Genomic DNA, 17108 nt, shown 5'->3' with positions numbered 1-17108 from the left:
ACCAAAACTCAACCCTTGTTAAACTTTTATCATTTTACGAATGATAAATACCATAAGTAGAAAAGAAACATACAAGAAACGTTGAAATAAATATAATAAAATGCATAAACGGTATAAATTTTAATGAAATATACGGATGTCCACTGAATCTTAACCACTCCTCTTCCTCTTGTCCGATTTTTATGCGACTTCTCTTAACCCCCTTCCCTCCCTTCCAGTGTGGCCATCATTTATGTACAACGTCTATGAACGGTTGTATATTATCCAGTGCAGGCACTCCTCGATTTACAACAAAACTCCAAGAACAAATCGCGTGCATAAGTCGAGAAGCGCGTATATATATTTCTTTTATTTTGTATTCCTTACTTTGGCGAAATGTTCAGACTATATGAATAATAATTTAACTACTGGTATTTACTATTAAATATCAGTTTAATATTTTTTAGAGCATTTTGAATATTTCATTTATTATTTATCGGTTTTACAAATTACAGTCATGAAAATTACACGACAGGATGGCCCAGAGGTCAAGGTGGCAAGTCTACCGCTCTGGGGGACCCGGGATCGAATCCGGAAGAGTCAAAAGATCCCCAGAAATTTTTTGAAAAGTGGTTCATCCAAATATGTGGGGCTCCGTCTCTCACCACCTGGTCGGTCCATTGTGGGAATGTCCGAACCCATAATGGGCTTGCTAAAAGAGGCCCTCTTAGTGCCCAAGGGGCAAAAAGATTTAACTCTTTAAAAAAGTCATGAAAGTTATGTATTTGTGTGATGAACAGTGGTATCTGTATTAGGAATTTCCTGCAAATGCGCAGCTTTCTGCCTTCAAGTGAGTGGAATGCAAAATGTCTTGTAAAGACGGCCTTATCTAGAAATCATTCGTCTCCACTTCAGTAATAACTCCAAGTCTCACTTTGTATTTCGTTAAAATCGTACAATTATAATTGATCATTACCACAACGCGATCACTTTGTGTATCGGTTCAAAGACCGGTTCCTCTTCGGTTTGCAATAGTATCTACAAACAGAGCACAATTTTATCCTATTGCAGTTTGTAAGGAACCCCGAAGGAAATGTCAAAAATAGATTATATCCACAACCTAGAATCAGATTACCGAGATAAACTACAAAATGAAATATTCACGCGAAAATCGTTTAAAGTGTGACGTCAACTGCATTTCAGTTACAACGAAGTCGTTCGAAATAGCAAATAGAAACAACAAAAGAAATCGAGGCACCGACGAGATTTGAACTCGCGATCTCCTGTTTACAAGACAGGCGCTTTAACCAACTAAGCTACGGCGCCATTCAACGTTATCGCTTTCCGCGTGCATTTCGTTGGTAGAATGGAAATTTTAAAATGTTACGATTTCTGTTTAAAAAATATTTTTATATTTTTAATAATTATAAAATTAAGATGTCACCAACAGCAAAATAAATATAAAACTCAGTTGTCACTAACAAGCTAGAATATTCTACATAGTGTGGCTGTGACTTTAGATACAGTACTCTTCATGTTAACGACAGGTACTGTCAGAATCGATAGATATGCTGGTCCTTGCGCTATGCTCTCCAGTAGAATTAATGTCTTAGGTTGCCGATAGCTGGCGTAAGAGTAACTGTTAGGCGAGAAGAAGTTTGTTTATCTATTTGGTTAATAGATAGTTTTCCCGTTTTCAAGCATTTTTGTAACTTTTTTCTATTGTTGTGTCAAAAAAATCTTATTCGTAATTACATTTTTTAATTTTATATTATGTATAAAGAAAGAAAAAGTGTATTTGGTTTATAAGAAAAAATTAATAATATGATGATTTTAAATTACAGATGAGGATGTAGATAAATCGAAAATAGTTATATTTTCGATTTAATTTATCCAGGTTTTAAGTAGATATGTGTTTAAAACTGTTAAAACTAATATCTCAAATACTATAGTAGAGATAAAGACTTTTCACACTGCTACTGGTAACATACAAATGACACTTCTATAATCGGAATGCAATCTTCTGTCATCGGAATGCAATCTTCTGTCATTTTAACGTTACCCGTAGCATTATGATAGGTCTCTGTTATTTCTACTATATTATTTGAGATATCAGTTTCAACAATTTTCAAGACGAGAAGCTCTTTTATAATGTTTAAAACTGTTATATTGCTACATATTGTGAATGAAAGTTTTGTACATATTGTTCTCGTATAATATATCTGTTTAATTAATAGGTAATAGTAAAATGAATAAATAAATTTGCATTTTACTATTTTGTTTTATTACATATGTATGACAATATAATTAGGAAAACCATAGCTTATCCTCTGATACATTTAAATAGCCATAGCAATTTAATCCAGATAAAGACAAAGTATTTTTAAAATAATTTATTAACTTTAACATTACATGAAGTGTGCTATACAATTTTACTTGATTCAGTATAGTGAGAAATAGTATTTTGGATAAAACAGTTTTGTATTTTTGACATGAAAAATTTCATTTCTTATGACACTCACATTGGCTCTATGTATTTTGGTAATTTATATAATATTCTGCACTATCGAAGTAAAATATGAATGAAAATTTATTCATGGTCTACTACACCTGTCCTTTGTTTATATAGGCCTAAAACATCAGTAACAAGTCTTTCTTTTAGACTCTATGTCATCACTAATCACTATCACTGTCAATATGTAATACTGTCTGAACTCTTGCCATCCTACATTTACCTATTTTATTTGTCAACCTCTAACTCATCATCCAATTATCTTCAAGTTATTATGTGCTTGTAAATATGTTGTCTGAATAGTTAGAATTTTCTTTTTTTCCTCTAACAGCCTATATTTGAAATCCAAGAACTAAATCTACTGACTTTTAATCTCTCTCTCTAACCTGTTTCTAACTTTGGCTCAACTTTAATCTTTCTCCATCTCATTAATAAACACAATATAAATTGTGAACAACATATATCATAGCTCCTTTCTCAGTGAAAACTACAATAATTCACCTAATATTAATAAATAAAAAAAAGATATGGGCTTAACCTTTATAAACTCCAAAACCACCCTAAATCCTAAATCTTTTTTGTAATACTAACAAGTAAATCTATCCTGTCTTAACACATGGTTTAACATTTCTATACATTTCCATAATTAAATGTATATAATTCTCATCCCTTTCCTTTCTCAATTCTCAATCTCCTTTTCTTCATGATTCAGAGTTCCCGGGAATCTCGAAGGCATTCCATATTAATAATGTATATACAGGCTAAACTATCAATTTTTTGACTACCTGTTCTTACCTTTAACTTAATCTCTGAAAAATATTTAAAATGAACACAAATTGTAAGCAAAAACAAACAGTCTACTCATTTTAAAGTCTAAAATCGTGAAAGTGACAGTTAATAAAAATAAAAATATTGACGACATTTACGAATAAATAATGTTCAAAATCGAATTACAATAGTACGTATAAGCGGTCCTTTAAAAAAAGACAAAAGAAATATCTGGGTTAAAAACGAAAAAATTTCATATATTAAAAGAATTTCGAATGTTTACAGCTGACTCTTCCTATGCTCCAGGCCCTGTCCCTCACCACCCGGTCGCCCCATTGTGGGCCTGGCCGAACCCATAATGGGCCTTCTAAAAGAGGCCCTCTTAGTGCCCACAGGGCGGAAAGAGTTAAAAAAAAAAAAAATGCTCCAGCCAAACTCAGGATTACATGCGATCGAAGCGCTCGAAGTGGCAGAAATATTTATTAAACCAGAATAGTAGCATTACAGCTATTGACAGCGCAAAGACCAGTATATCTATCGAATCTGGTACCATCAACCGCCATTCTATTTTAAGTCGAAACCTTGAAATCTGTACCACATGTTGGGCAAGATTGCCACTTCAGAATCTATTTGTTTTCATAAAAATCTAAATTGTTTTCAGTGGCGTAGCGTGGGTGTCAGCCGCCCGGGGCGGAGGAAAATTTCGCCGCCCCCTTAAATAAAATACGGGGAATCCCTACAAGTCAGTACAGACGGTGTTGTCAGTCGCTACAATGAGCAAGATGTCATTATTATATATTCATTTAAAGAAAGGGGATTCCCCAGTTTCGTCACAGAATAAATAATGAAAAATTCCGTGCTCGTTTCAATCGGTCCGAATCGTAGGTGTGACAAAAATATGAAATGAAATGGTTCAAATTTTTACAAGATATTATTATTATTTATTGTGAAAAAGTGCCGCCCCTGCCTCCCCCACTACGCTACGCCACTGTTATACACACAAGCGTCCATTTTGATTTTGCGTTACACGTGTAGCGGACGTAAAAGCTGCTTTATCTTTGCTGCAGCGACCTCTTGCAGCAAACGTTCAGAAGCGATTCGCTACATTGCAGCGCTCATTTAGAAACAAGTGAAGGAGAGTTCGCTGTAAAGCGTTTCTCGAGCGCTGCATAAAGAAACGCGCCCATAGCGTGACTCGTTAAATTCTGCTTCTACGTTAATTGAACTGCTTTTTGATTTATAAACCATCCCGCATAAAGCAGGATTTCAAAAATTGCCTATAGGCTCATTGTAGTGCGCTCCCCTCCACGGTAATCTTTAGTAAAAGGCGAAAGATTAGCACGTGTAGAATGAAGGGAAACCTGAGTTAGAGGATACTCTGGCCGAAGAGGGTCCTTTGGACAGTTGCTTTCGTCTCTCTGGTGTCATTGTAGTTATATTTCTCTCTTCGCAAAAGTTTTAAACAGTTTCGTAAACTGTAAAGCCATTCGAAATAATACGCCGAGTTATCGAATATTTCTTAAAGATATGGAACAATGAGTATTTTAACTTTTTCTAAGCGTTAAGTAGGAAAATTTTAGTAACTTCTCGACAGATGGCGCTAACGTCAACGTCGTTATATTTCTTACGCATCGAATTTTGTCACACCTTTGTTTGTTATTTCACAATAAAATACAAACGAACAAAAGAAATACTCTTCGAAATGTCAACGAAATATTTAAATTTTTACATTTATTTTTTAGTATTGTATCGAATTATTTAGGAATCGACGGCATTAGTAACATCGCTACAATTCATTCCGACTCGAAACTGTTTTAATTTTTTTAAATTATTTCTTCCAAGCGTTGAGACTTACAAAAACAAATATAAACGTTTTAAAATATATATATTTTTAAAATTTTATTTTATTACTAGCAGATGAGCCTGCGTTGCCAGGGCAAAAAACAACACTATTAAGATTGAAAGTACGAAATGATCTAATAGATTATTTCGTACTTCTAACCATCTATAACAGACATGGGCAAATGCGGCTCTTTTTGAGTTACATGCGGCTCTTGCTGAAAGTGTTAATTTCTGTTTTTTATTATTGTTTTTACAATTTTATTTTTATAATTTTGTGAAAATATGTTTATTAAAAAAATTCAATATTTGTTTTATATTATATTTATATTATATAATAAAATCGCGCGCCTTACCATACTATCCGCCACGACAGTACAGAACTGCGGCTCCCATGCATCTTGCAAAACCTACATTTCGGCTCCCACTGAACTCTTGCTTGCCCACCCCTGATCTATAATATTACATTATAGCATTTGATTTATATAACTACAAAGATTATCTTTAGTTACTTGGAGTGATAAACTCTTACGTAAGATAACCTTCGTAGTTATATAAATCAAATACTATACTATAAGAACATTAAACTGAAAACCATATAAAGAGTGGTTATTTCAGCCTACCATTGTCGCGTTTATCGTGGTAGTCGGACGGTACGAAATAGCACAATTTCATTGGTCAAGTAGACACCAATTTACAATAGAAAGTCCTCTCGGGAGTTTCCCCTTGACAGATTGCCCACGTGTTGCAATGCCGTATTCTTTCAAACCATTCTTCTAAAGTCGCTCATAAGGAAATTTTGCTTACGGTCACTTTATGAGTAACGTATAAGACTACTTAATTTATGCAGTAAGTTTTGTGTTAAATTTTATGTTTGCGCAGAAAAATTTCAAAAGATTCAGTAATTAATTGTTACTATTTCGTGTATATCGTACTATTGATATAAAGTTTTAGAAAAGTATTTTTATTAAATTTATGAATTTTTAAATGAAGAAGAGAATGATTGACATCAATTTTATGTTAAATAAAATCTGACATACATACATCATATACTACGAAAGAATTCGAAATGGTTATGCAAAATTTAATTACAAATACACTAGATTAGCGAGAATACAAGATTACCGAATGTATGGACTTATCCATTGCCTTTAGACAGGCTTTAACGCAACACTAGTAGTTAGTCGTGGGTTCGTACTTCGCCAACGGGCTGGCCTCGTGGAATTATCCGGGTTTTTTACGTTTGTAACACCTAAATAGGGGCCAATGAAAGACCTCCCGGGAGGCATTTCCCTCGGAAGATCGTTTATGTGTGGCGTTGCCGTATACGAATAAACCTGTGCACAAAATAAAATCAGAGTAAATGTCGAAACGGGATAATGACATAACTAACGGAAACGCGTAGGCAATTACATTAGTGGGTATGCCGGATGGCCGAGCAGTCAAGGTGTCAACCTACCACTCTGGGGGACCCGAGAACGAATCCGGACGGATCGAAAAATCCCCAGGAATTTTTCGGGGATGGTCCGTCCTGATATGTCGGGCACCGTCCTTCACCCGGCCGTCCCATTGTGGGCCTGGCCGAACCCATAGTGGGCTTGCTAAAACAGTGTCGACAAGGCGGAAAAAGTTTTTAAAAAAGTGGGTATGTCGGATAATTAAGAGCCGTATTAGCAATAGTGCGCGCCATTAATTTTTACACTAAATCAATTCTTTTTATGGTAAGAATTAATTTAACGAAATCACATAGCACAAAATGAAAACTCAATTACACGTAACGTTGCCTCACAAATTTCTGAATAAGCATAAATTATCCAATGTTTTCTTCCTATTACGTGAAATTAAATGTTTCTTTTTCTCTTGTTGTTATTCCGCCAAATAATTTATCGTTGGTTCGCTGATTACGGCAGCCATATATATTATGCCAACAGTGTGATATTCTCAATACCTAACATGCTTACAAAGTGAAATGAAGGATTCGTAAGTGCCAAGACGGATGCCAGTCACGTGAATCAATGACGATTCGATATTGTTGGCAAATGTCTGGCTATAAAGGAAGGTGCTACTATATATATCTGCACGAAGAAGTACAATGACAATTATTATTATCAAATTATATTATATTTGTTAATATATTGAAAGTTCATATAATATTTCTCTGGAGGAAATTTTCTTAAAATAGAATAACGTATTTACAGGCAGTGGCCATCTCTATTCATCCTCTGTATTTTTTATTACCCGTGACGATCGTATGTTCCTTTGCTTTCATGTTCCCGGTTGGAAACCCCTCCAATGCCATCATTTTCGACAGCGGTGCCATGACGTCTTTTGATATGATAAGACATAATTTAACTAGTTAAGTAACGTTGTATCAGCGTGTAGTCGGAACGAAGCTGCTCACACCTTTATTTTCTAGATTATGAGGGGGAAAAAACAATCATTCGTTCTTCAACAATATATTTGATTTCTATTGGATCATTTAAAGGTACAAATATAAGGTCAGAATAAGCCATTAATTAATTGCTATGCCAATGTCTCATGAAATTCTGACTATCGCTATGGGCCTTGGATTTACAGATTGACTCGTAGCAATTTTTATTGTAACTCTTTAAAAATACTGTCAGTTATTTTTTTCACTCGACTCAATGTAACATAGGTAAGACCGATAGTTGAGTCTTTTTTCCATATATCTATTTTGATTTTTGGAAGAGTTAATCCCTGTGATTTATGTATAGTCATCGAGTATGCTAAGGTAAGGGGAAACTGTCTACGAGATCGCAATATACTGCCATCGTTCGAAGAGCGTGTTATGGGGATTATTGGAAACAGATTACCATAGATGAAAGGTCCCCGATAGCTATCGAATTCCACTAAAATAAACAGAGGAAGAGCTGGAGGGTGAGCATTAGGAGCATATATAATGTAGCGTATAGTTCCTAGTGAACCATTGACGAGACATCCTTGCACCCATAAGTTGACTCTCAGCATGATTCTAGCATTAACTGAGAGATTCAAATACTTGGAGAGACCGAGAGCGGAGTCATCTTTGGACGAAGGCGGGGCAATATCTGGAGTGTTTTCAGATGCTATATAAGCAAGAGGGCATCCAGTTGACTGTAAGTAGTCTTCATTGCTTTGTTTAACTTGCTCGTTTGTAGGATATAGCTCTACTGCCGTTTGGAACTGATCAAGTTCATCTCTGGATAAAGAGGCTCGATTTCTTGTCGTCAGAATGTTCAGCTCTGTATCAGAGAAATTACCCGAAGCTAGATGTTGTAAGACATCTGTGAAGGAACTATCTGCGCTATTTTGTCTATGAGAATTACTAAGTTCAATGAACTTCTCAAAAGAATCAAATGCAAATGTAATGTAATGTCCCAACAAGGTCCCTGCCTTGTTGGGACATTACATCATAAAAACACTCGAGAAGGGAGGAGTTTTGGTGATTTTCGTCAGCTTCATCTTTAACAGGAGGAAGCTGACGAAAATCACCAAACAAATAGACAAAGAATCCACCAAACGGCTCATCTTTCTCGGAGTTTATCTCCTTCAATCTTCTCTCGATCATGTAAAGCATTCTTGCACCAATCATTGACATTTCATCGATGATGATGAATTTGAGCGACTTCATCTCAACCTGGAATCTCTGTGCAGCTTCTTCATTTAGAGATCGAAATTTCGTACTAATGATAGGAAGACAAAGGAGAGAATGGATCGTAAAGCCATCAATGTTGATCACTGCTGCTCTATGTTATAGAATAATAAGTTAAAAAGAAAACTTTTTTAAACTTATTATTCTATAAAGATTTTTTATATTTGTTGTGTACCTAGTTAGCGATAACATTTACCTTTCAAAAATACTGTTTTAATGCTTGTCATATTTTCCGACCACTAGATGACGCTTCTACACGTGCGTGCAGGAAGCGACTAACACTTGACTTCATGCATTCCTTGTCAACATTATAACTCTAGAATGAGTTGTCCGATCTTGATGAAATTTTCTACGACGACTCATCATCACTCAAGGATGAACTGATTAAAATTTCAACTCTCAAAAATGATCCATATCTGAAGAAAGAACCCCTAGGGTCTGTTCTTCAGTATGGATCATTTTTGAGAGTTGAAATTTTAATCAGTTCATCCTTGAGAGATGATGAGTCGTCGTAGAAAATTTCATCAAGATCGGACAACTCATTCTAGAGTTATTTTGTTGACAAGGAATGCACGAAGTCAGGTATTAGTCGTCACTACGTTCCGACAATCAAAATTACAAATATGCTTAACAGTGGCGTAGCGTGGTTGTCAGCCGCCCGGGGCGGAGGAAAATTTCGCCACCCCTTTATTTAGGTATTATTATTATTTATTGTGAAATTTTGCCGCCCCTTAAAGTGCCGCCCGGGGCGGGCCGCCCCTGCCGCCCCCACTACGCTACGCCACTGATTGTTTTACTTTTCCTAGGTTTGATATTTAGGCAATTAAAAAAGAGATCTAAATCTAGATTGTTTCATTTCGAATTTAGCTATCTTTTAGGTTTTGTTTAATTATTATAAAGAAGACAAGATCAGAGTTTAAACAATAAATATAGTATTTAACCCTCAATATGCCAATACTTTTTTAATCGGGTACGTGCTGAGTCTTGATGGTCAGTTATCATATTTACTCTCAGCCATATGATTGTTTATTTATAGTGTGCTCAGATCAATCTGATCCGTACCGTACTCACAAGTCAGCACGTTCTAGATTTTTTTTCGAACAGTGCTTTTTTTTTTTTTTTTTTTTTTTTTTTGCAGAATATAAGTAGTGTTCTTGTGTTGTTATTATAGTTATAGTTTATTTGTGAAACTATTCACAACTAGAAATTGTCCCGTGAAGCACGACAGAATACTTATGAGAAAGTAAAGATTGAATAATTGAGAAGAGCTTCAAGTCGAGCTTGACGTTGTGATGCTTTTTCTGCATCCCTTGACAAAGCCATTCTTATTTGATGTTGCTCAAGTCGGACTTCACTTCCTTCGGAAGTCCGAGTTGTTATTCTTTTAGATCTAGAATTTACCTGACCAATTTTACTCTTACGCTTTCCCCTAGGCATTTTTCCAACAAAAAGGCGAGTCTTTTTAATTCCTCGTTTATAAAACAAAGATGATTGTATGTACCGTACATTAGTTAGATGAGCGATACCACTTTCTAAATAACGGGCTCGTTAGATCGTTACTTCCTATTCGATAACAGAACGTCACGTAATCACCATAAAAAAGAGTTTTTTCAAAGAAGTAACCAGATGCGGTTATCATTTTTAAGTTTAAATTTAATGAAGTTTAAAATACACCTTTTGACAAAATATTAAAAAATGTAAACTTAAGGGAAATTTCCTCTTCGAGCATGAACGTCACATGGTCACTGACATCACTGCAGATATAATACGATCATTATCCGAAATCGATATGACGTTTATTCTATAGCTAATATTTCCGCAAAATAAATAGCCTATACTTCACATCGGAACTTGAAACGAATATAAACATAATTTCATCTGTATTAAACAAAAATTGCAGGAGTTTTAAAGCATTCAAACAGACATACAGCTTTTATATTAGTAATGAAAAACTACATTTTGACATTTGTCATGTGATGAATCACATTGTTGTAGTTCAGATCTTTTGAAGACGTAATAAGGATATAATGATTGCAGAAAACGGAAAAAAGTGTTGCATATGCCCATCAAAACTGGAAAAAGAAATCATACCATTAAGTGCAGACATAAAAAAAAGAGGGGCTCGTCCGGGAATTGAACCCAAATCCAAAAAAAAAAGTCAAAAGACAGCAAAAAAATTGTCTGTTTCGTTTAATATCTCAAGATGGGGTAAAAATTAAGAAACGAAATTTGGCGTGGTCATACGTATATAAGGTGACTTTATGCTATTAAATTTTGGTGATTAAACATTAAGGGAGTGGCGAGATAGAGTTTGATCATGTGTCATATCTCGAGTGGAAGCGTACTACTTAATAACGATTTTACTCGTTATTAACATTTACAGCTTTATATAAAACTCGCTAGTACGCTCAAAATTGAACTTTTTGCCAGTCGATATTATTAAAAATATAAAAATATTTTTTAAACAGAAATCATAACATTTTGAAATTTCCATTCTACCAACGAAACGCGCGCGGAAAACGATAGCATCGAATGGCGCCGTAGCTTAGTTGGTTAAAGCGCCTGTCTTGTAAACAGGAGATCGCGAGTTCGAATCTCGTCGGTGCCTCGATTTCTTTTTTTTGTTTCTATTTGCTATTTCGATTTAGAACGACTTCGTTGTAACTGGAATGCGGTTAACGTTTAAATTTGCAGAGAAAATTACATCTTGTAGTTTATCTTAGTAGTCTGATCCTAGGTAGTGGATAAAAGCTATCTGGCATATTGCGATCTATTCTGTTACGACATCGAACTTCACGTCGGATCGCGTATCTATGTTGAAAACTGTCCGACCCACATCGACATTTAATCAATTGTCGATATGTTGATGCACAATTTGTCGTTACAAAATTCGATATTAATCAAACCATTTTCCGAAACTTGTTATCTGTTGTTTTTCGGAAATGTTGTCGTAACCGAGTGATAGATAAGCTATGAAAAATATTGGAAACACAAGATTACTTATTGAAACAAGCTAACAAATCACTGATGTGTATAGGGGCGCCGTGGCTTAGTTGGTTAAAGCGCCTGTCTAGTAAACAGGAGGTCGCGAGTTCGAATCTCGTCGGTGCCTTGATTTTTTTTGTTGTGTGTATTTGCTACTTCAATTCTATTCCATATTATATGACTAATGTCAATAATAATTGTCTAAATCTCAAATCTAGGAATAAACAACTCAATTTAGATTTTTATGATGAAAAAAAAATTCTTAAGTGACAATTCTGTCCAATTCAGTGTTTTGACTTAAAATAAAATGGCGGTCGATAGTACCCGTCGTTGCCACCAAGAGCGTTGTATCTAAGGTCACAGCCACTCTATGTAGATTATTCTAGCTCGTTGCGTAAGACGTATGTTTACATTTTTATCCATTAATCCAATTATTTGTCCAAAATATTCGCCTTAAACTTCTTGAGATTGCTTCGATCATTTTTGCGTAATAAATTCCTTTGTGATTTTGTAATTTTTTTTAACTTTGTTACTTTTTAACATCTAATAATTTTCACTTTGTTTACAAATAATTTCTAGATTACTTTTAGGAATGTTTTTTTTTTTGTTTGTTTGTTTGATATAATGGCTTACAACAAAACAAATTGTTAATACACCTACCTATAATTTCTAACAATATAAAACTGTTTATATTTTCTTATATCATAAATGAGGAGGGCTAGGTCTTGGGCATTGAAGGGTCCTTTACCGTATTCTGTTTGAAGACTAAAATTTCTGGCTCACCCAGAAAACTCCATGTGGCCACATGGAGTTTTCTGGGTTTTCTTCACGTTAGTAACACCTATTTAGAGGTCAGTTTCCTCAAAAAGTCCTCCCGGGAGGCATCCTCCTGGGCTGATCGCCTACATATCGCGTTGACGTAACCAAATAAACCAAACTAAAATTTTTAGTTACGACACTAATTATGTAGGAATAAAATATTGTTAAAACAAATTTTCGACTTACTTCGGCTCCCATATGACTACTAGGAGTATCTATAGCAGGTAAGATAGTCCAACTGTCCTCTTCTGGATTATATTTCTGAAATATGGGCAATTTCGAAAAACCATCATAGACGCCAATTATATATATTTCATTGCTGTAGGATAGGCATGCCATTCTACCTCTTGCATGATTTAATGTTTGTTAATGTTGTTAATGTTTTTTAATGTTTAATATTGAAGAAATAAAAAAAAACAAGTGTTGTAAGATTAACATTCTGGATGTAAGATTAACATTTTTAATTGAATTAAAATACATCGATTATGCAAACACTATGATTACAAAGAAGAAATTTCCATCAAGTACGTTTGTTTGTATGTTGCTTCTGATATGAAAATAACATAATTCATTACTACTTGGTTTCCTTTAGATTTATCAATAATAATTATATTGGTATCGTGGAGAAAAGTAAAGATTTTTGTCGACTTACTATAAACAAACTGTCAAAGTTTATAAGTTTTAAATATTTAGTTATTTCTGGTGAATCATTCGTTGTGATAAGTACACTTAAATGGGTTGTTTATGATGTATTATTATAAGGAAAAAATCTCATTTAGGAGATCTTATTTCTCTCATTGACTTAGCAAATGTAAATGTTACGGCATTGATGGAGTTCAAACAATTTCCAAACAATGAAAATTGTTTCAAGAGTTTGTTAACTACTTTTCCTCTCATATAAGGTGTTAAATGCATTTTTCATCATCAGCTATTACGTACATATCTTCAAGATTCCATTTATATTTTAGGTGGATTCCAGTGGCGTGCCGTGACATTTGATGAGAGGGAAGCTGTGTTTCTGTAAGAAGCCGACTTCCAGGGGCAATCAGTTAATTGCGCGTCAGTAATGGTCTAGGGTCCATTCGTACATGGGTGGTGCCTGTAGAGACAAAGACAAGTATCTGACAAAAACCGTTTATTTTAACATAAAATAAACATACACTATGTACAAAATAGTTTGCTTTAGGACAATCAGCCGTTCGGACGTCCTGAGCGTCGATGTGGTTCTTCGATGGTCGATCGAAGGTAGCCCCGGGACAGTGGCGTTGACGAGTCTGTAAGGCACGGGGAAACTTCGTCCGTTGGAGTCGGGGACACAGTCTAAGTCCGAAGTGGCACGGGTTACAGGTTGGCACAATAGATGATAAATTGTATTTTTTTTCTTTTTTTTTTTTTTGCGCGTTGGCACACGGCGTTTTGGTTATTCGGAACGTTAACCGAGTGCGAGGTGTCCTCGGTTGTCGGAGATTATATCAATCTCCGTTCTTTCATTCATTTTGATTGGTCGTTCTTCCTCAATCACGCTTTCCGAGTGGTTGGTCCCTGGTTACTAAACGTAACGAGACTTACCTGGAGAGTGAGAAAAGTCATAATCGAAGATGAATTCGATCTTCCACCGATCATAGGACGACTTCCTTCCGCTATTTATGGTTTCTGCCTTGCAGTTTGATATAAACAATGGGTGTCCGATACAAACGACTTTTACCTGTTTTTTTAAACTAATAAATTTTTCTCTAAATTAACCGTTTTTTCGCGTCTTTCGTGACGGGTCAGACCTGTTCGGTACATCACATTTCCATAAAAGTTTTAAACAAATACTGGAAATGACAAAAATAAACAATTTATGTAATTTAGTTCTAAAATACAAATAATACATACATAATACAAATTGATACGATACAAAGAATGATAGAAAAACTTATTTTTTTAATTTTTTATAAACACTCTATTTGGCGATTTTTTCCGCAAAGTCGTTAATTACTTTATCATAAAAGTCGCTGGTCGTCGACTCCATCGACGTATTTAAAACCACTTTTTCTATCGAAAGCAACGCTAGCGACAATTTTTCCTCCCACCGAGTGTTTCTGGCCAATGTATGAATTCGTTCCGTAGTCGAAAAACTGCGCTCAGCAGACCCACTGGTAGATGGTACCGTAAAAATTAATGATATTAAATCATATAATTCTTTTAGTATGTCTTTGTTTGGATAGACATTAATTGTAATATGTTTTATGTTTAAGAGTTACTTGTCAACATAGTCCGGACAAGAATATTGCGATTCGCTACGTAATTTAGATAAATCAAAAAATTTCCCATAAAATTTACTTAATTTAAAGAATTAAATCACGCTTGGAAAAATTGTTAATAATTTTAATATTATGAAAAACATCTAAATGATAAAAATTCTAAAGATTTTGTCTGAAAATCTGTCAACATAATTATAATTTTTTTAAAATTATACTGTAATTAAATATAATTTTGCAAAAAAAGTACATAAAAATAACATTGAATACTCTTTACTTGTTAAATCTTAACCAATTCACTTAGTCAGATAGCTCCCTGCCAGTGGCTAAGGGATAGAATCGTTGGAAGCGTTACACGTGTGTAGTTTCCACCAGCTAAACCGGTTGAGTTTGGTGCTCTGTAAAGCGCATGCGCCAATGCCCTCTGGCTGCTTTACACCATTCAGTTATTCTCGCCGTGAAAGCTGTCTCGGAAGCGCTTCCATTCCGCCACTGATATTCGAATATACAATAGCAATCTTATCGTTTTTTCACATGTAGTATAGAATTTTTTAATAAGATACATAATGCAGTTATAATAAAATATTAATTTTAATTAATTCAAAGTATTATAATTCTAAATTTTCATATTTTAACGTACTTTGAACGTCAAAATATGAAAATTTATATTTTAGAAAATACAAGGGACGGTCATTGGAAGGTGGATGCGGCGCTTCCACCGCTTTCAATGACGGCACGCCACTGGTGGATTCGGAGAAGACAGATCTATGGATACATTAGCGAGGTTGAGGCCGAAGAATTAAACGCGAAAAACGTGTACGTCGGACGTTCAGCGCTGCTTTCCTGTAAGCCTAGAAGTTTGACCATGGCGTTTTGAATGTCGAGCACGATTCCATTGACTTTCTAAACGCCATTGCCAAACTTCTAGGCTTACAGGAAAGCGGCGCTGAACGTCCGACGTACACGTTTTCGCGTTTAAAACTTCAGCCTCAACCTCGCTATTACTGAAATATGAATTTCTTTGTAATACTTGGCATGTGGCGAGTTTTATTTCAAATACCAAAGAATTTTTAAATACAGTCGAGTCCGCATAAGTCGACATCCCAAGGGGAAGTGAAAATGTGTCGAGTTATCCAATGTGACGACTAAAGCGAAGTTGGAAAAAAACAAAACTACAATTAGGAAAATACAGTAGTGCGTTATACAGTAGTATAGGCTTACAATACATTGTGTCTTCCATTTACAATTACTCCGTATATGAAAAACTGAAAAATTCGTTTAGTGTTGTTTGTTTGAGCACTTAACTGTCTCGACTTTCTTTTTCAACGATCATAAACGCCTTGAAAACATTAACTTCGCAATTGTCACTTCTTGGCAAGTAACGTCTAAAGATTCTTAATGCCTCCAGCGTGAGAAAATGCAAAATTGGATTCTGGTGTGACGTTGATGTAAATTGTATATTTTCTTTTTGTTTATCTGTTATTATTTTATACATAAAAATACAAATTTTAGTTTGGTTTATTTGGTTACATCAACGCGATATGTAGGCGATCAGCCCAGGAGGATGCCTCCCGGGAGGACTTTTTGAGGAAACTGACCTCTAAATAGGTGTTACTAACGTGAAGAAAACCCAGAAAACTCCATGTGGCCACATGGAGTTTTCTGGGTGAGCCAGAAATTTTAGTCTTCAAACAGAATACGGTAAAGGACCCTTCAATGCCCAAGACCTAGCCCTCCTCATTTATGATATAAGAAAATATAAACAGTTTTATATTGTTAGAAATTATAGGTAGGTATATTAACAATTTGTTTTGTTGTAAGCCATTATATCAAACAAACAAAAAAAAAAAAAAAAAACATTCCTAAAAGTAATCTAGAAATTATTTGTAAACAAAGTGAAAATTATTAGATGTTAAAAAGTAACAAAGTTAAAAAAAATTACAAAATCACAAAGGAATTTATTACGCAAAAATGATCGAAGCAATCTCATGAAGTTTAAGGCGAATATTTTGGACAAATAATTGGATTAATGGATAAAAATGTAAACATACGTCTTACGCAACGAGCTAGAATAATCTACATAGAGTGGCTGTGACCTTAGATACAACGCTCTTGGTGGCAACGACGGGTACTATCGACCGCCATTTTATTTTAAGTCAAAACACTGAATTGGACAGAATTGTCACTTAAGAATTTTTTTTTCATCATAAAAATCTAAATTGAGTTGTTTATTCCTAGATTTGAGATTTAGACAATTATTATTGACATTAGTCATATAATATGGAATAGAATTGAAGTAGCAAATACACAC

General features: G+C 34.8%; 4 non-coding genes across 4 annotated transcripts; 2 read left to right on the top strand and 2 right to left on the bottom strand.

Annotated features, from left to right (window-relative positions):
* Positions 1-1231: 1231 nt before the first annotated feature.
* On the bottom strand, positions 1232-1305 carry TRNAT-UGU (transfer RNA threonine (anticodon UGU)). Its single transcript has one exon. It is a non-coding gene; the product is annotated as a tRNA-Thr (tRNA).
* Positions 1306-4505: 3200 nt separating this feature from the next.
* Positions 4506-4628, bottom strand: LOC136969755 (U5 spliceosomal RNA). Its single transcript, XR_010879865.1, has one exon. It is a non-coding gene; the product is annotated as a U5 spliceosomal RNA (small nuclear RNA).
* Positions 4629-11284: 6656 nt separating this feature from the next.
* TRNAT-UGU (transfer RNA threonine (anticodon UGU)) lies at positions 11285-11358 on the top strand. The gene has a single exon. It is a non-coding gene; the product is annotated as a tRNA-Thr (tRNA).
* A 430-nt stretch (positions 11359-11788) lies between these two features.
* On the top strand, positions 11789-11862 carry TRNAT-AGU (transfer RNA threonine (anticodon AGU)). Its single transcript has one exon. It is a non-coding gene; the product is annotated as a tRNA-Thr (tRNA).
* Positions 11863-17108: the final 5246 nt, after the last annotated feature.

This window comes from Centruroides vittatus, unplaced genomic scaffold (assembly GCF_030686945.1).
Source record: "Centruroides vittatus isolate TY-2023 unplaced genomic scaffold, ASM3068694v2 contig_18, whole genome shotgun sequence".
Taxonomy (NCBI): domain Eukaryota; kingdom Metazoa; phylum Arthropoda; class Arachnida; order Scorpiones; family Buthidae; genus Centruroides; species Centruroides vittatus.
This window is presented reverse-complemented; position numbering and strand designations above follow the sequence as displayed.